The sequence below is a fragment of the Scyliorhinus torazame genome, chromosome 25 (assembly GCF_047496885.1).
Source record: "Scyliorhinus torazame isolate Kashiwa2021f chromosome 25, sScyTor2.1, whole genome shotgun sequence".
Lineage (NCBI taxonomy): Eukaryota > Metazoa > Chordata > Chondrichthyes > Carcharhiniformes > Scyliorhinidae > Scyliorhinus > Scyliorhinus torazame.
Window position 1 is genome coordinate 4451095 of NC_092731.1, and position 19754 is coordinate 4470848.

The window sequence follows — 19754 nt, forward strand, 5'->3', positions numbered from 1 at the left end:
GGCAGTGCTGTATCCCGGAGAGACTGAGGACTGGGCAGCGCTGTATCCGGAGAGACTGGGGACTGGGTAGCGCTGTATCCGGAGAGACTGAGGACTGGGCAGCGCTGTATCCGGAGAGACTGAGGACTGGGCAGCACTGTATCCCGGAGAGACTGAGGACTGGGCAGCGCTGTATCCGGAGAGACTGAGGACTGGGCAGCGCTGTATCCGGAGAGACTGGGGACTGGGCAGCGCTGTATCCCGGAGAGACTGAGGACTGGGCAGCGCTGTATCCGGAGAGACTGAGGACTGGGCAGCGCTGTATCCCGGAGAGACTGAGGAGTGGGCAGCGCTGTATCCCGGAGAGACTGAGGACTGGGTAGCGCTGTATCCGGAGACACTGAGGACTGGGCAGCGCTGTATCCGGAGAGACTGAGGACTGGGCAGCGCTGTATCCGGAGAGACTGGGGACTGGGTAGCGCTGTATCCGGAGAGACTGAGGACTGGGCAGCGCTGTATCCGGAGAGACTGAGGACTGGGCAGCGCTGTATCCCGCAGAGACTGGGGACTGGGCAGCGCTGTATCCCGGAGAGACTGAGGACTGGGTAGCGCTGTATCCGGAGAGACTGAGGACTGGGCAGCGCTGTATCCAGAGAGACTGAGGAGTGGGCAGCGCTGTATCCCGGAGAGACTGGGGACTGGGCAGCGCTGTATCCGGAGAGACTGGGGACTAGGCAGCGCTGTATCCGGAGAGACTGAGGACTGGGCAGCGCTGTATCCCGGAGAGACTGAGGACTGGGCAGCGCTGTATCCGGAGAGACTGAGGACTGGGCAGCGCTGTATCCAGAGAGACTGAGGAGTGGGCAGCGCTGTATCCCGGAGAGACTGGGGACTGGGCAGCGCTGTATCCGGAGAGACTGGGGACTAGGCAGCGCTGTATCCGGAGAGACTGAGGACTGGGCAGCGCTGTATCCCGGAGAGACTGGGAACTGGGAAGCGCTGTATCCGGAGAGACTGAGGACTGGGCAGCGCTGTATCCGGAGAGACTGGGAACTGGGAAGCGCTGTATCCCGGAGAGACTGAGGACTGGGCAGCGCTGTATCCGGAGAGACTGAGGACTGGGCAGCGCTGTATCCGGAGAGACTGGGGACTGGGCAGCGCTGTATCCGGAGAGACTGAGGACTGGGCAGCACTGTATCCCGGAGAGACTGAGGACTGGGCAGCGCTGTATCCGGAGAGACTGAGGACTGGGCAGCGATGTATCCGGAGAGACTGAGGACTGGGCAGTGCTGTATCCCGGAGAGACTGAGGACTGGGCAGCGCTGTATCCGGAGAGACTGAGGACTGGGCATCGCTGTATCCGGAGAGACTGAGGACTGGGCAGCGCTGTATCCGGAGAGACTGGGGACTGGGCAGCGCTGTATCCCGGAGAGACTGAGGACTGGGCAGCGCTGTATCCAGAGAGACTGAGGACTGGGCAGCGCTGTATCCGGAGAGACTGAGGACTGGGCAGCGCTGTATCCGGAGAGACTGGGGACTGGGCAGCGCTGTATCCGGAGAGACTGAGGACTGGGCAGCGCTGTATCCGGAGAGACTGAGGACTGGGCAGCGCTGTATCCGGAGAGACTGGGGACTGGGCAGTGCTGTATCCGGAGAGACTGGGGACTGGGCAGCGCTGTATCCGGAGAGACTGAGGACTGGGCAGCACTGTATCCGGAGAGACTGAGGACTGGGCAACGCTGTATCCGGAGAGACTGGGGACTGGGCAGCGCTGTATCCGGAGAGACTGGGGACTGGGCAGCGCTGTATCCGGAGAGACTGAGGACTGGGCAGCACTGTATCCGGAGAGACTGAGGACTGGGCAGCGCTGTATCCGGAGAGACTGAGGACTGGGCAGCGCTTTATCCGGAGAGACTGAGGACTGGGCAGCGCTGTATCCGGAGAGACTGAGGACTGGGCAGCGCTGTATCCCGGAGAGACTGAGGACTGGGCAGCGCTGTATCCGGAGAGACTGAGGACTGGGCAGCGCTGTATCCGGAGAGACTGGGGACTGGGCAGCGCTGTATCCGGAGAGACTGAGGACTGGGCAGCGCTGTATCCCGGAGAGACTGGGGACTGGGCAGTGCTGTTTCCCGGAGAGACTGGGGACTGGGTAGCGCTGTATCCGGAGAGACTGGGGACTGGGCAACGCTGTATCCGGAGAGACTGAGGACTGGGCAGCGCTGTATCCGGAGAGACTGAGGACTGGGCAGCGCTGTATCCGGAGAGACTGAGGACTGGGCAGCGCTGTATCCCGGAGAGACTGGGGACTGGGTAGCGCTGTATCCGGAGAGACTGGGGACTGGGCAACGCTGTATCCGGAGAGACTGAGGACTGGGCAGCGCTGTATCCGGAGAGACTGAGGACTGGGCAGCGCTGTATCCCGGAGAGACTGGGAACTGGGCAGCGCTGTATCCGGAGAGACTGAGGACTGGGCAGCGCTGTATCCGGAGAGACTGGGGACTGGGCAGCGCTGTATCCGGAGAGACTGAGGACTGGGTAGCACGGTATCCGGAGAGACAGGGGACTGGGCAGCGCTGTATCCGGAGAGACTGAGGACTGGGCAGCGCTGTATCCGGAGAGACTGGGGACTGGGCAGCGCTGTATCCGGAGAGACTGGGGACTGGGCAGCGCTGTATCCTGGAGAGACTGAGGACTGGGTAGCGCTGTATCCGGAGAGACTGGGGACTGGGCAGCGCTGTATCCGGAGAGACTGGTGACTGGGCAGCGCTGTATCCGGAGAGACTGAGGACTGGGTAGCACGGTATCCGGAGAGACTGGGGACTGGGCAGCGCTGTATCCGGAGAGACTGAGGACTGGGCAGCGCTGTATCCGGAGCGACTGAGGACTGGGCAGCGCTGTATCCGGAGAGACTGAGGACTGGGCAGCGCTGTATCCCGGAGAGACTGAGGACTGGGCAGCGCTGTATCCCGGAGAGACTGAGGACTGGGCAGCGCTGTATCCCGGAGAGACTGGGGACTGGGCAGCGCTGTATCCGGAGAGACTGAGGACTGGGCAGCGCTGTATCCGGAGAGACTGAGGACTGGGCAGCGCTGTATCCGGAGAGACTGAGGACTGGGTAGCGCTGTATCCGGAGAGTCTGAGGACTGGGCAGTGCTGTATCCGGAGAGACTGAGGACTGGGTAGCGCTGTATCCGGAGAGACTGAGGACTGGGCAGCGCTGTATCCGGAGAGACTGGGGACTGGGCAGCGCTGTATCCCGGAGAGACTGAGGACTGGGCAGCGCTGTATCCGGAGAGACTGGAGACTGGGCAGCGCTGTATCCGGAGAGACTGGGGACTGGGCAGCGCTGTATCCGGAGAGACTGAGGACTGGGTAGCACGGTATCCGGAGAGACTGAGGACTGGGCAGCGCTGTATCCGGAGAGACTGGGGACTGGGCAGCGCTGTATCCGGAGAGACTGAGGACTGGGCAGCGCTGTATCCGGAGAGACTGGTGACTGGGCAGCGCTGTATCCGGAGAGACTGGGGACTGGGCAGCGCTGTATCCGGAGAGACTGAGGACTGGGTAGCACGGTATCCGGAGAGACTGGGGACTGGGCAGCGCTGTATCCGGAGAGACTGAGGACTGGGCAGCGCTGTATCCCGGAGAGACTGAGGACTGGGCAGCGCTGTATCCGGAGAGACTGAGGACTGGGTAGCGCTGTATCCCGGAGAGACTGAGGACTGGGCAGCGCTGTATCCGGAGAGACTGAGGACTGGGCAGCGCTGTATCCGGAGAGACTGAGGACTGGGCAGCGCTGTATCCGGAGAGACTGAGGACTGGGCAGCGCTGTATCCGGAGAGACTGGGGACTGGGCAGCGCTGTATCCGGAGAGACTGAGGACTGGGTAGCACTGTATCCGGAGAGACTGAGGACTGGGCAGCGCTGTATCCGGAGAGACTGAGGACTGGGCAGCGCTGTATCCGGAGAGACTGAGGACTGGGCAGCGCTGTATCCGGAGAGACTGAGGACTGGGCAGCGCTGTATCCGGAGAGACTGGGGACTGGGCAGCGCTGTATCCGGAGAGACTGAGGACTGGGTAGCACTGTATCCGGAGAGACTGAGGACTGGGCAGCGCTGTATCCGGAGAGACTGAGGACTGGGCAGCGAAGTATCCGGAGAGACTGAGGACTGGGCAGCGCTGTATCCCGGAGAGACTGAGGACTGGGTAGCACTGTATCCCGGAGAGACTGGGGACTGGGCAGCGCTGTATCCCGGAGAGACTGGGGACTGGGCAGCGCTGTATCCGGAGAGACTGAGGACTGGGTAGCACTGTATCCGGAGAGACTGGGGACTGAGCAGCGCTGTATCCGGAGAGACTGAGGACTGGGCAGCGCTGTATCCCGGAGAGACTGGGGACTGGGCAGCGCTGTATCCGGAGAGACTGAGGACTGGGCAGCGCTGTATCCGGAGAGACTGAGGACTGGGCAGCACTGTATCCGGAGAGACTGAGGACTGGGTAGCGCTGTATCCGGAGAGACTGGGGACTGGGCAGCGCTGTATCCCGGAGAGACTGGGGACTGGGCAGCACTGTATCCGGAGAGACTGGGGACTGAGCAGCGCTGTATCCTGGAGAGACTGAGGACTGGGCAGCGCTATATCCGGAGAGACTGAGGACTGGGCAGCGCTGTATCCGGAGAGACTGAGGACTGGGCAGCACTGTATCCCGGAGAGACTGAGGACTGGGCAGCGCTGTATCCGGAGAGACTGAGGACTGGGCAGCACTGTATCCGGAGAGACTGAGGACTGGGCAGCGCTGTATCCGGAGAGACTGAGGTTGGGCAGCGCTGTATCCGGAGAGACTGGGGACTGGGCAGCGCTGTATCCGGAGAGACTGAGGACTGGGCAGCGCTGTATCCGGAGAGACTGAGGACTGGGCAGTGCTGTATCCGGAGAGACTGGGGACTGGGCAGCGCTGTATCCTGGAGAGACTGAGGACTGGGCAGCGCTGTATCCGGAGAGACTGAGGACTGGGCAGCGCTGTATCCGGAGAGACTGAGGACTGGGCAGCGCTGTATCCTGGAGAGACTGAGGACTGGGCAGCGCTGTATCCGGAGAGACTGAGGACTGGGCAGCGCTGTATCCGGAGAGACTGAGGACTGGGCAGCGCTGTATCCGGAGAGACTGAGGACTGGGCAGTGCTGTATCCGGAGAGACTGAGGACTGGGCAGCGCTGTATCCGGAGAGACTGAGGACTGGGCAGTGCTGTATCCGGAGAGACTGAGGACTGGGCAGCACTGTATCCCGGAGAGACTGAGGAGTGGGCAGCGCTGTATCCGGAGAGACTGGGGACTGGGCAGCACTGTATCCGGAGAGACTGAGGACTGGGCAGCGCTGTATCCGGAGAGACTGGGGACTGGGCAGCGCTGTATCCGGAGAGACTGGGGACTGGGTAGCGCTGTATCCCGGAGAGACTGAGGACTGGGCAGCACTGTATCCCGGAGAGACTGAGGACTGGGCAGCGCTGTATCCGGAGAGACTGAGGACTGGGCAGCGCTGTATCCGGAGAGACTGAGGACTGGGCAGCGCTGTATCCCGGAGAGACTGAGGAGTGGGCAGTGCTGTATCCCGGAGAGACTGAGGACTGGGCAGCGCTGTATCCGGAGAGACTGGGGACTGGGCAGCGCTGTATCCGGAGAGACTGAGGACTGGGTAGCGCTGTATCCGGAGAGACTGGGGACTGGGCAGCGCTGTATCCCGGAGAGACTGAGGACTGGGCAGCGCTGTATCCGGAGAGACTGAGGACTGGGCAGCGCTGTATCCCGGAGAGACTGAGGACTGGGCAGCGCTGTATCCGGAGAGACTGAGGACTGGGCAGCGCTGTATCCCGGAGAGACTGGGGACTGGGCAGCGCTGTATCCCGGAGAGACTGAGGACTGGGCAGCGCTGTATCCGGAGAGACTGAGGACTGGGCAGCGCTGTATCCGGAGAGACTGAGGACTGGGCAGCGCTGTATCCGGAGAGACTGGGGACTGGGCAGCGCTGTATCCCGGAGAGACTGAGGACTGGGCAGCGCTGTATCCGGAGAGACTGAGGACTGGGCAGCGCTGTATCCCGGAGAGACTGAGGACTGGGCAGCGCTGTATCCGGAGAGACTGAGGACTGGGCAGCGCTGTATCCGGAGAGACTGAGGACTGGGCAGCGCTGTATCCGGAGAGACTGGGGACTGGGCAGCACTGTATCCCGGAGAGACTGAGGACTGGGCAGCGCTGTATCCGGAGAGACTGAGGACTGGGCAGCGCTGTATCCCGGAGAGACTGAGGAGTGGGCAGCGCTGTATCCCGGAGAGACTGGGGACTGGGCAGCGCTGTATCCGGAGAGACTGAGGACTGGGCAGCGCTGTATCCCGGAGAGACTGAGGACTGGGCAGCGCTGTATCCCGGAGAGACTGGGGACTGGGCAGCGCTGTATCCGGAGAGACTGAGGACTGGGCAGCGCTGTATCCGGAGAGACTGGGGACTGGGCAACGCTGTATCCCGGAGAGACTGAGGAATGGGCAGCGCTGTATCCGGAGAGACTGAGGACTGGGCAGCACTGTATCCGGAGAGACTGAGGACTGGGCAGCGCTGTATCCGGAGAGACTGAGGACTGGGCAGCGCTGTATCCGGAGAGACTGAGGACTGGGCAGCACTGTATCCGGAGAGACTGAGGACTGGGCAGCGCTGTATCCGGAGAGACTGAGGACTGGGCAGCGCTGTATCCCGGAGAGACTGGGGACTGGGCAGCGCTGTATCCGGAGAGACTGAGGACTGGGCAGCACTGTATCCCGGAGAGACTGAGGACTGGGCAGCGCTGTATCCGGAGAGACTGAGGACTGGGCAGCGCTGTATCCGGAGAGACTGAGGACTGGGCAGCGCTGGATCCCGGAGAGACTGGGGACTGGGCAGCGCTGTATCCGGAGAGACTGAGGACTGGGCAGCGCTGTATCCGGAGAGACTGAGGACTGGGCAGCGCTGTATCCGGAGAGACTGAGGACTGGGCAGCGCTGTATCCCGGAGAGACTGGGGACAGGGCAGCGCTGTATCCGGAGAGACTGAGGACTGGGCAGCACTGTATCCCGGAGAGACTGAGGACTGGGCAGCGCTGTATCCGGAGAGACTGAGGACTGGGCAGCGCTGTATCCGGAGAGACTGAGGACTGGGCAGCGCTGGATCCCGGAGAGACTGGGGACTGGGCAGCGCTGTATCCGGAGAGACTGAGGACTGGGCAGCGCTGTATCCGGAGAGACTGAGGACTGGGCAGCGCTGTATCCGGAGAGACTGAGGACTGGGCAGCGCTGTATCCCGGAGAGACTGGGGACTGGGCAGCGCTGTATCCGGAGAGACTGAGGACTGGGTAGCAATGTATCCGGAGAGACTGAGGACTGGACAGCGCTGTATCCCGGAGAGACTGAGGACTGGGTCGCACTGTATCCGGAGAGACTGGGGACTGAGCAGCGCTGTATCCGGAGAGACTGAGGACTGGGCAGCGCTGTATCCCGGAGAGACTGAGGACTGGGCAGCGCTGTATCCGGAGAGACTGAGGACTGGGCAGCGCTGTATCCGGAGAGACTGAGGACTGGGCAGCGCTGTATCCCGGAGAGACTGAGGACTGGGCAGCGCTGTATCCGGAGAGACTGAGGACTGGGCAGCGCTGTATCCCGGAGAGACTGGGGACTGGGCAGCGCTGTATCCGGAGAGACTGAGGACTGGGCAGCACTGTATCCCGGAGAGACTGAGGACTGGGCAGCGCTGTATCCTGGAGAGACTGAGGCATGGGCAGCGCGGTATCCGGAGAGACTGAGGAGTGGGCAGCGCTGTATCCGGAGAGACTGGGGACTGGGTAGCGCTGTATCCGGAGAGACTGGGGACTGGGCAGCGCTGTATCCGGAGAGACTGAGGACTGGGCAGCGCTGTATCCGGAGAGACTGGGGACTGGGCAGCGCTGTATCCCGGAGAGACTGAGGACTGGGCAGCGCTGTATCCGGAGAGACTGAGGACTGGGCAGCGCTGTATCCCGGAGAGACTGAGGAGTGGGCAGCGCTGTATCCCGGAGAGACTGGGGACTGGGCAGCGCTGTATCCGGAGAGACTGGGAACTGGGTAGCGCTGTATCCGGAGAGACTGAGGACTGGGCAGCGCTGTATCCGGAGAGACTGAGGACTGGGCAGCGCTGTATCCCGGAGAGACTGGGGACTGGGCAGCGCTGTATCCGGTGAGACTGGGAACTGGGTAGCGCTGTATCCGGAGAGACTGAGGACTGGGCAGCCCTGTATCCGGAGAGACTGGGGACTGGGTAGCGCTGTATCCGGAGAGACTGGGGACTGGGTAGCGCTGAATCCGGAGAGACTGAGGACTGGGCAGCGCTGTATCCGGAGAGACTGGGGACTGGGCAGCCCTGTATCCGGAGAGACTGGGGACTGGGCAGCGCTGTATCCGGAGAGACTGAGGACTGGGCAGCACTGTATCCGGAGAGACTGAGGACTGGGCAACGCTGTATCCGGAGAGACTGAGGACTGGGCAGCGCTGTATCCGGAGAGACTGAGGACTGGGCAGCGCTGTATCCCGGAGAGACTGAGGACTGGGCAGCGCTGTATCCGGAGAGACTGGGGACTGGGCAGCACTGTATCCGGAGAGACTGAGGACTGGGCAGCGCTGTATCCGGAGAGACTGAGGACTGGGCAGCGCTGTATCCGGAGAGACTGAGGACTGGGCAGCACTGTATCCGGAGAGACTGGGGACTGGGCAGCACTGTATCCCGGAGAGACTGAGGACTGGGCAGCACTGTATCCGGAGAGACTGGGGACTGGGCAGCACTGTATCCAGAGAGACTGAGGACTGGGCAGCACTGTATCCCGGAGAGACTGAGGACTGGGCAGCACTGTATCCGGAGAGACTGGGGACTGGGCAGCACTGTATCCGGAGAGACTGAGGACTGGGCAGCGCTGTATCCGGAGAGACTGGGGACAGGGCAGCGCTGTATCCGGAGAGACTGGGGACTGGGCAGCGCTGTATCCGGAGAGACTGGGGACTGGGTAGCGCTGTATCCGGAGAGACTGGGGACTGGGCAGCGCTGTATCCCGGAGAGACTGAGGACTGGGCAGCGCTGTATCCGGAGAGACTGAGGACTGGGCAGCGCTGTATCCGGAGAGACTGAGGACTGGGCAGCGCTGTATCCGGAGAGACTGAGGACTGGGCAGTGCTGTATCCGGAGAGACTGAGGACTGGGCAGCACTGTATCCCGGAGAGACTGAGGAGTGGGCAGCGCTGTATCCGGAGAGACTGGGGACTGGGCAGCACTGTATCCGGAGAGACTGAGGACTGGGCAGCGCTGTATCCGGAGAGACTGAGGACTGGGCAGCGCTGTATCCGGAGAGACTGGGGACTGGGTAGCGCTGTATCCCGGAGAGACTGAGGACTGGGCAGCACTGTATCCCGGAGAGACTGAGGACTGGGCAGCGCTGTATCCGGAGAGACTGAGGACTGGGCAGCGCTGTATCCGGAGAGACTGAGGACTGGGCAGCGCTGTATCCCGGAGAGACTGAGGAGTGGGCAGTGCTGTATCCCGGAGAGACTGGGGACTGGGCAGCGCTGTATCCGGAGAGACTGAGGACTGGGCAGCGCTGTATCCGGAGAGACTGAGGACTGGGCAGCGCTGTATCCTGGAGAGACTGAGGACTGGGCAGCACTGTATCCTGGAGAGACTGAGGACTGGGCAGCGCTGTATCCCGGAGAGACTGAGGACTGGGCAGCACTGTATCCGGAGAGACTGAGGACTGGGCAGCGCTGTATCCGGAGAGACTGGGGACTGGGCAGTGCTGTATCCGGAGAGACTGAGGACTGGGCAGCACTGTATCCCGGAGAGACTGAGGAGTGGGCAGCGCTGTATCCGGAGAGACTGGGGACTGGGCAGCACTGTATCCGGAGAGACTGAGGACTGGGCAGCGCTGTATCCGGAGAGACTGGGGACTGGGCAGCGCTGTATCCGGAGAGACTGGGGACTGGGTAGCGCTGTATCCCGGAGAGACTGAGGACTGGGCAGCACTGTATCCCGGAGAGACTGAGGACTGGGCAGCGCTGTATCCGGAGAGACTGAGGACTGGGCAGCGCTGTATCCGGAGAGACTGAGGACTGGGCAGCGCTGTATCCCGGAGAGACTGAGGAGTGGGCAGTGCTGTATCCCGGAGAGACTGGGGACTGGGCAGCGCTGTATCCGGAGAGACTGGGGACTGGGCAGCGCTGTATCCGGAGAGACTGAGGACTGGGTAGCGCTGTATCCGGAGAGACTGGGGACTGGGCAGCGCTGTATCCCGGAGAGACTGAGGACTGGGCAGCGCTGTATCCGGAGAGACTGAGGACTGGGCAGCGCTGTATCCCGGAGAGACTGAGGACTGGGCAGCGCTGTATCCGGAGATACTGAGGACTGGGCAGCGCTGTATCCTGGAGAGACTGAGGACTGGGCAGCGCTGTATCCCGGAGAGACTGAGGACTGGGCAGCACTGTATCCGGAGAGACTGAGGACTGGGCAGCGCTGTATCCCGGAGAGACTGGGGACTGGGCAGTGCTGTATCCGGAGAGACTGAGGACTGGGCAGCGCTGTATCCCGGAGAGACTGAGGACTGGGCAGCGCTGTATCCCGGAGAGACTGAGGACTGGGCAGCGCTGTATCCGGAGAGACTGGGGACTGGGCAGCACTGTATCCCGGAGAGACTGAGGACTGGGCAGCGCTGTATCCGGAGAGACTGAGGACTGGGCAGCGCTGTATCCGGAGAGACTGGGGACTGGGCAGCACTGTATCCCGGAGAGACTGAGGACTGGGCAGCGCTGTATCCGGAGAGACTGAGGACTGGGCAGCGCTGTATCCCGGAGAGACTGAGGAGTGGGCAGCGCTGTATCCCGGAGAGACTGGGGACTGGGCAGCGCTGTATCCGGAGAGACTGAGGACTGGGCAGCGCTGTATCCCGGAGAGACTGAGGACTGGGCAGCGCTGTATCCCGGAGAGACTGGGGACTGGGCAGCGCTGTATCCGGAGAGACTGAGGACTGGGCAGCGCTGTATCCGGAGAGACTGAGGACTGGGCAGCGCTGTATCCGGAGAGACTGGGGACTGGGCAACGCTGTATCCCGGAGAGACTGAGGAATGGGCAGCGCTGTATCCGGAGAGACTGAGGACTGGGCAGCACTGTATCCGGAGAGACTGAGGACTGGGCAGCGCTGTATCCGGAGAGACTGAGGACTGGGCAGCGCTGTATCCGGAGAGACTGAGGACTGGGCAGCACTGTATCCGGAGAGACTGAGGACTGGGCAGCGCTGTATCCGGAGAGACTGAGGACTGGGCAGCGCTGTATCCCGGAGAGACTGGGGACTGGGCAGCGCTGTATCCGGAGAGACTGAGGACTGGGCAGCGCTGTATCCGGAGAGACTGAGGACTGGGCAGCACTGTATCCCGGAGAGACTGAGGACTGGGCAGCGCTGTATCCGGAGAGACTGAGGACTGGGCAGCGCTGTATCCGGAGAGACTGAGGACTGGGCAGCGCTGTATCCCGGAGAGACTGGGGACTGGGCAGCGCTGTATCCGGAGAGACTGAGGACTGGGCAGCGCTGTATCCGGAGAGACTGAGGACTGGGCAGCGCTGTATCCGGAGAGACTGAGGACTGGGCAGCGCTGTATCCCGGAGAGACTGGGGACTGGGCAGCGCTGTATCCGGAGAGACTGAGGACTGGGTAGCAATGTATCCGGAGAGACTGAGGACTGGACAGCGCTGTATCCCGGAGAGACTGAGGACTGGGTAGCACTGTATCCGGAGAGACTGGGGACTGAGCAGCGCTGTATCCGGAGAGACTGAGGACTGGGCAGCGCTGTATCCCGGAGAGACTGAGGACTGGGCAGCGCTGTATCCGGAGAGACTGAGGACTGGGCAGCGCTGTATCCGGAGAGACTGAGGACTGGGCAGCGCTGTATCCCGGAGAGACTGAGGACTGGGCAGCGCTGTATCCGGAGAGACTGAGGACTGGGCAGCGCTGTATCCCGGAGAGACTGGGGACTGGGCAGCGCTGTATCCGGAGAGACTGAGGACTGGGCAGCACTGTATCCCGGAGAGACTGAGGACTGGGCAGCGCTGTATCCTGGAGAGACTGAGGCATGGGCAGCGCGGTATCCGGAGAGACTGAGGAGTGGGCAGCGCTGTATCCGGAGAGACTGGGGACTGGGTAGCGCTGTATCCGGAGAGACTGGGGACTGGGCAGCGCTGTATCCGGAGAGACTGAGGACTGGGCAGCGCTGTATCCGGAGAGACTGGGGACTGGGCAGCGCTGTATCCCGGAGAGACTGAGGACTGGGCAGCGCTGTATCCGGAGAGACTGAGGACTGGGCAGCGCTGTATCCCGGAGAGACTGAGGAGTGGGCAGCGCTGTATCCCGGAGAGACTGGGGACTGGGCAGCGCTGTATCCGGCGAGACTGGGAACTGGGTAGCGCTGTATCCGGAGAGACTGAGGACTGGGCAGCGCTGTATCCGGAGAGACTGAGGACTGGGCAGCGCTGTATCCCGGAGAGACTGGGGACTGGGCAGCGCTGTATCCGGTGAGACTGGGAACTGGGTAGCGCTGTATCCGGAGAGACTGAGGACTGGGCAGCCCTGTATCCGGAGAGACTGGGGACTGGGTAGCGCTGTATCCGGAGAGACTGGGGACTGGGTAGCGCTGAATCCGGAGAGACTGAGGACTGGGCAGCGCTGTATCCGGAGAGACTGGGGACTGGGCAGCCCTGTATCCGGAGAGACTGGGGACTGGGCAGCGCTGTATCCGGAGAGACTGAGGACTGGGCAGCACTGTATCCGGAGAGACTGAGGACTGGGCAACGCTGTATCCGGAGAGACTGAGGACTGGGCAGCGCTGTATCCTGGAGAGACTGAGGACTGGGCAGCGCTGTATCCCGGAGAGACTGAGGACTGGGCAGCGCTGTATCCGGAGAGACTGGGGACTGGGCAGCACTGTATCCGGAGAGACTGAGGACTGGGCAGCGCTGTATCCGGAGAGACTGAGGACTGGGCAGCGCTGTATCCGGAGAGACTGAGGACTGGGCAGCACTGTATCCGGAGAGACTGGGGACTGGGCAGCACTGTATCCCGGAGAGACTGAGGACTGGGCAGCACTGTATCCGGAGAGACTGGGGACTGGGCAGCACTGTATCCAGAGAGACTGAGGACTGGGCAGCACTGTATCCCGGAGAGACTGAGGACTGGGCAGCACTGTATCCGGAGAGACTGGGGACTGGGCAGCACTGTATCCGGAGAGACTGAGGACTGGGCAGCGCTGTATCCGGAGAGACTGGGGACAGGGCAGCGCTGTATCCGGAGAGACTGGGGACTGGGCAGCGCTGTATCCGGAGAGACTGGGGACTGGGTAGCGCTGTATCCGGAGAGACTGGGGACTGGGCAGCGCTGTATCCCGGAGAGACTGAGGACTGGGCAGCGCTGTATCCGGAGAGACTGAGGACTGGGCAGCGCTGTATCCGGAGAGACTGGGAACTGGGCAGCGCTGTATCCCGGAGAGACTGAGGACTGGGCAGCGCTGTATCCGGAGAGACTGGGGACTGGGAAGCGCTGTATCCGGAGAGACTGGGGACTGGGCAGCGCTGTATCCCGGAGAGACTGGGGACTGGGAAGCGCTGTATCCGGAGAGACTGGGGACTGGGCAGCGCTGTATCCCGGAGAGACTGGGGACTGGGAAGCGCTGTATCCGGAGAGACTGAGGACTGGTTAGCGCTGTATCCGGAGAGACTGAGGACTGGGCAGTGCTGTATCCGGAGAGACTGAGGACTGGGCAGCGCTGTATCCCGGAGAGACTGGGGACTGGGCAGCGCTGTATCCGGAGAGACTGGGGACTGGGCAGCGCTGTATCCCGGAGAGACTGGGGACTGGGCAGCGCTGTATCCGGAGAGACTGGGGACTGGGCAGCGCTGTATCCGGAGAGACTGGGGACTGGGCAGCGCTGTATCCCGGAGAGACTGGGGACTGGGCAGCGCTGTATCCGGAGAGACTGGGGACTGGGCAGCGCTGTATCCCGGAGAGACTGGGGACTGGGAAGCGCTGTATCCGGAGAGACTGAGGACTGGTTAGCGCTGTATCCGGAGAGACTGAGGACTGGGGGGCGCTGTATCCCGAAGAGACTGAGGACTGGGCAGCGCTGTATCCGGAGAGACGGGGGACTGGGCAGCGCTGTATCCGGAGAGACTGGGGACTGGGCAGCGCTGTATCCCGGAGAGACTGAGGACTGGGCAGCGCTGTATCCGGAGAGACTGAGGATTGGGCAGCGCTGTATCCGGAGAGACTGAGGACTGGGCAGCGCTGTATCCGGAGAGACTGGGGACTGGGCAGCGCTGTATCCCGGAGAGACTGAGGACTGGGCAGCGCTGTATCCGGAGAGACTGGGGACTGGGCAGCGCTGTATCCCGGAGAGACTGGGGACTGGGAAGCGCTGTACCCGGAGAGACTGAGGACTGGTTAGCGCTGTATCCGGAGAGACTGAGGACTGGGCAGCGCTGTATCCCGGAGAGACTGGGGACTGGGTAGCGCTGTATCCGGAGAGACTGGGGACTGGGCAGCGCTGTATCCCGGAGAGACTGGGGACTGGGAAGCGCTGTCTCCGGAGAGACTGAGGACTGGTTAGCGCTGTATCCGGAGAGACTGAGGACTGGGCAGCGCTGTATCCGGAGAGACTGAGGACTGGGCAGCGCTGTATCCGGAGAGACTGAGGACTGGGCAGCGCTGTATCCGGAGAGACTGAGGACTGGGCAGCGCTGTATCCCGGAGAGACTGAGGACTGGGCAGCACTGTATCCTGAGAGACTGAGGACTGGGCAGCGCTGTATCCGGAGAGACTGAGGACTGGGCAGCGTTGTATCCCGGAGAGACTGAGGACTGGGCATTGCTGTATCCGGAGAGACTGAGGACTGGGCAGCGCTGTATCTGGAGAGAATGAGGACTGGGCAGCGCTGTATCCGGAGAGACTGAGGACTGGGCAGCGCTGTATCCGGAGAGACTGGGGACTGGGCAGCGCTGTATCCCGGAGAGACTGGGGACTGGGAACTGTCGACATTGTGAATAATAACTTCATGGTGGCTTCAATCAATCAAGAAAAACACTTTTATTTCATCCTCATGAAATGCATTGAAGCATTTCTTCATATTAGAAACACTCTACAAACGTAACACATCATTTGCCTGGTTAAAACAATTCTCATAAAAACCATCATCATGCTTTATATAAATTAATAAATAATATTTTGTGCTGGTGAAGAAAGACAATTTGTTGTATCTTTCAACAGGACAATCTCAGAATACCAATATCAGGGAAACAACAATGTTAACGTATTTTAGTAAATAATACAATAAAAAGGGGCAAATTAACAAACAAACAGAAGGTCAAATTAACAAATTAAATGGCTAGTCCCTTTAAGAAGCAACAACAAAGAGGAAACTTATAAACGTCAAATTAAAATGTGCCTATCCAGGTCAATGAAGCACTTTAACCCCCGTGGTGCCCACTGGGCTCGTGAATTACTGACCTCCCGTACCCCCTCCAAACACACCCGGCGGTGAACGGAGCCACAGAAAGGGGAATGCACCAGGGTAATAGTGACTGAAAGTTAACTGCCGAGCGTTGTTTGAAAATTGAAACCAGACAGCTTGACTCTGATTGGTCAAGGCAGTGCGCTGAGGAAGGAACCAGCGAATGGCTGTCATGTATTTTGTGAGGCTGCAACAGGCACAACTTTGAATTTTATTCCTGAATGAGGTAGACATTTACTTCCTGGTTTGCTGTAATTGAACTTAACTGATCTTGCAGGCCGCGGATTGTTTATTCACCTGCAGAGTGAAGGAGACGGGTCACCAATACTTGCCGCTGCATTATAATGAAGAAACCAATATTGGATTCCTGTTCTTTTGAACTCGTGTTTACAATGCTGGCACCGTGTAAACTGATGCAATTAAATCGCAGTGCAAGTGTTTTTAATCAGAACACCCAGCCTATTAAGAACCCCATTAAAAAGAGGAGAATTCCTCGTGCTGATGTGCACCATGTCCTGTGCACCATGTCGACGTTCGGTTTCTGCTGCTAATTATTTAATTCTCTCCTGAAGGTTTAGATTTTGGGGTAGGAGAAGGTGTCAGCTCCACACGTTTCACTCAAGTGAACAAAGGTTGTCCCTGCCAGGCCGGCATTTATTGCCCATCTCTAAATTGCCCTTGTGATGGTTGTGGTGGGTCACTGTCCTGGACACAGCTGCCTGGTTTTCTGGGTCATTGCAGAGGGCCAGTTAAGAGCTGTGGGCCTGGAGTATAGGCCGGGTAAGGACGGCAGCTTCCCTAAAGGAACATCAGTGAAGCAGAACCCTATAGTCCTGAGGTTAGCCCCATCGCCCTGGTCAGGTCTGAATTCAGGATTATTGGTCCATGTCCCTGGATTATCAGTGAACTGATACAAACTCTCTGTTACCATTCTTCCCGTGTGCAGGTGTGTCCACCCAGCTGCATCAGAATTGAATCTGATTTGATCCAAACCCGCCCGCATGCCCCACCCAACAGTGGTCACCAGAGCAGGTCATCTTTTCTGGGCAGTCCAGTCTGAATGCACAAAATGGACAACTAGGAAAGCTGGGCTAAAGGAATTCACAGAGATTTTTCTTCATATTCCAGGAGTGTCACAGTGGTTAGCACTTTGGCCTCACAGCACCAAGGACCCAGGTTCGATCCCGGCCCTGAGTCACTGTCTGTGTGGTGTTTGCACATTTAGGGCGGCACAGTAGCACAGTGTTTAGCACTGCTGCCTCACAGCGCTAGGGACCCAGGTTCAATACCGACATCGGGTGACTGTCTGTGTGGAGTTTGCAAGTTCGCCCCGTGTGTGCGTGGGTTTCCTCCGGGTGCTCCGGTTTCCTCCCACAGTCCAACCATGTGCAGGTTAGGTGGATTGGCCGCGCTAAATTGCCCTTCGTGTCAAAAAGGTTAGGTGGAGTTGCTGGGTTATGGGGATAGGGTGGAGGTGTGGGCTTGGGTAGCGTGCTCTTTCCAAGGGCCGGTGCAGACTCGATGGGCTGAATGGCCTCCTTCTGCTCTGTAAATTCTATGATTTTATAGATGGGAGGATGGATCTATTGCTCCTAAAGTAATGGTCAGCGTCGCCCGACAGAGGGACTGAATGGCTTGGGTTTTGTTCCTGGGATATACCTCCGTGGTTCCGTGACACCTCAGCCTCTGCCACGGTCTCCCCAACAACACCCTGTGCGTATTCTCCTCACCACAACCATGTCGCTCACACCCAGTCACACTGAAATCCCAGGCGTCCTCGCCTGCTCTCCTCTCCCACTTTAGAAACCTTTCCTTACCTCAACCACTGGGGCTGGAGCAGGGTGCCTGTTTGGTTTGGAAACACGTTTACTCTGGAATTCAAAGGAACAAAGCCAAGAGAGCGCAGTGGGGCTTGTTGGAGGATCAGTTGGAGAGATATACTGAGTAAACACTCTGATTTTCACAGTAAATGCAGGGCAGTGAACAAACAGAACATCCAAAATCGGCTGCCATACTGCTGCTATTTTATTCATGAAAAAGACCTTCATAACTCATGTGTCAAAAAGACGGCTAATGCCAGTGATATTGTATTGATTTGGTTAAAAATACTCTGTGCACTCACTCAGAATGTATTATTGAATTATTGATCAAGCTTTGCAAAGCTCCTGGCTGCTGCTGCTGGGTCAGGCGCCAACTCCTATTAGTGGGCAGCTCCTCGCAGCAAGCTCACAGGCCCCTGCACAGTTCTGGGGCTAGCGCATTGACCAGGGGTGACGTGAGTCCTGGATGCTTTGTGGGGCAATGCTGGAAGCTCGTTGCTGCTGTGTGTAATGCCCAGAGTAACTCTCTGTCGTTTATACATCCATTGATTAATGAGGAACTGGGTCTGTCTGCTTTTCATGCAGCTGAAGACTGGTCATGGTAATTTAGAGCACCCAATTCATCCAATTAAGGGGCGATTTAGCCCCTGGGATGGTTGGTGGGCCCGTGTTGCCCGCCACACTCAGTGTGGTGGAGGATTCCGGCCCGGAGGGCGACAGTCCGAAGGCTGTCAGCCGCCCAGTGTCGGGAGCGCAGGGTGCACGAGACGCTCTGTAGCGGGGTGCGGGTCTCACTCGTGCCTGACACTGTGTCACCCCTCACCCCCTCTGGGGGACTCCCGGAATCTGGCACATCATAATTGAAGGTTCTTTTGTTTTTCTGCCTCCGTAGATAGTTCAGGCGGTGCCCTATTGGGCCCCCCTCCACCAACACTCCGACTCCCTCCCTCCCCACCGCCCTCCTTTCCCCTCCCGCCCCACCACCCTCCTTACCCCTCTCTCCCCAGCCCCCCCCCCCCTCCTTTCCCTTCTGTTGGTACAGAGGCAAGGGTATCTGGTCTCTCCAGCGCAGAGTTTAGTGCCTGTACCATTTATTTTGTGTAGAATATGTGTTGTGAACTGTTTTAATAATCAGAGTATCCCCCCCCCCTCCCTGTACATTGGTACTGAGGGGAGAGGGTACCCTGTTTCTCCAACACAAAATTAGTGTTTGTACCATTTGGCCTTGTATGTATTTATTACTGTTTTAATAAAAAGATATGGCCAATCCACCTGCCCTGCACATCTTTGGGTTGTGGGGGCGAAACCGACGCCGACACGGGGAGAATGTGCAAACTCCACATGGACAGTGACCCAGAGCCGGGATCGAACCTGGGACATCGGTGCCGTAAGGCAGCAGTGCTAACCCACTGCGCCACCGTGCTGCCCATTGATTAGGGGTAAATCTAACAGGAAATTCTAATTTCTTGGTGGAAAAGCTGGAGAACAGTCTGGCGAGGTCTTAGCAGAATCAAAGTACAGAGCTCCAAATTCAGCTTCCAGCCAGAGACTCAAAAGAATGGTAAATCAGGCAGGAAGTGAAAGGAGACTGATTACACACTTCAAATTATTACTTAACCTCTCAAAAACACCTTGCGAATAACCATTTAGCTTAAACTAAAAAGAGGCCTGCTGGATGAGCAGCGAAACCATTGTGTGCACAGCACAGTGGCACAGTGGTTAGCACTGTTGCCTCACAGTGCTAGGGACCCAGGGTGGCACAGTGGTTAGCACTGCTGCCTCACAGTGCTTGGGACCCAGGGCGGCACAGTGGTTAGCACTTCTGCCTCACAGAGCCAGGGACCTGGGTTCAATTCCGGCCCCAGGTGACTGTCTGTGTGGAGTTTGCACTTCCTCCCCGTGTGTGCGTGGGTTTCCTCCGGGTGCTCTGGTTTCCTCCCACAGTCCAAAGATGTGCAGGTCAGGTGGATTGTCCATGATAAATTGCCCTAGTGACCAAAAGGTTAGATGGAGTGACTGGGTTAAGGGGATGGGGTGGGGGAGTGGGGTTAGGTAGGGTGCTCTTCCAGAGGGTCAGTGCAGACTCGATGGGCCGAACGGCCTCCTTCTGCACTTTAGGTATGCTACAGATTTTATGAATCTGAAGCCTATTCGTGCCTGTCATTAGCCTTAAATTGGTATAAAATTAGCATACCAGAGAGAGAGGTAGATGCTGAGTTTGACATTTTTGGAAGTCTATTCAGGACTCCAGGGGTGGACAGACAGGAGAGCGGAGTTAAGCACGATCAGATCAGACATGAGCTGACTGAATGGTGGAGCCGGCTTGAGGGCCACATGGGCTATTGCTGCTCAAAATTCTGATCATCATT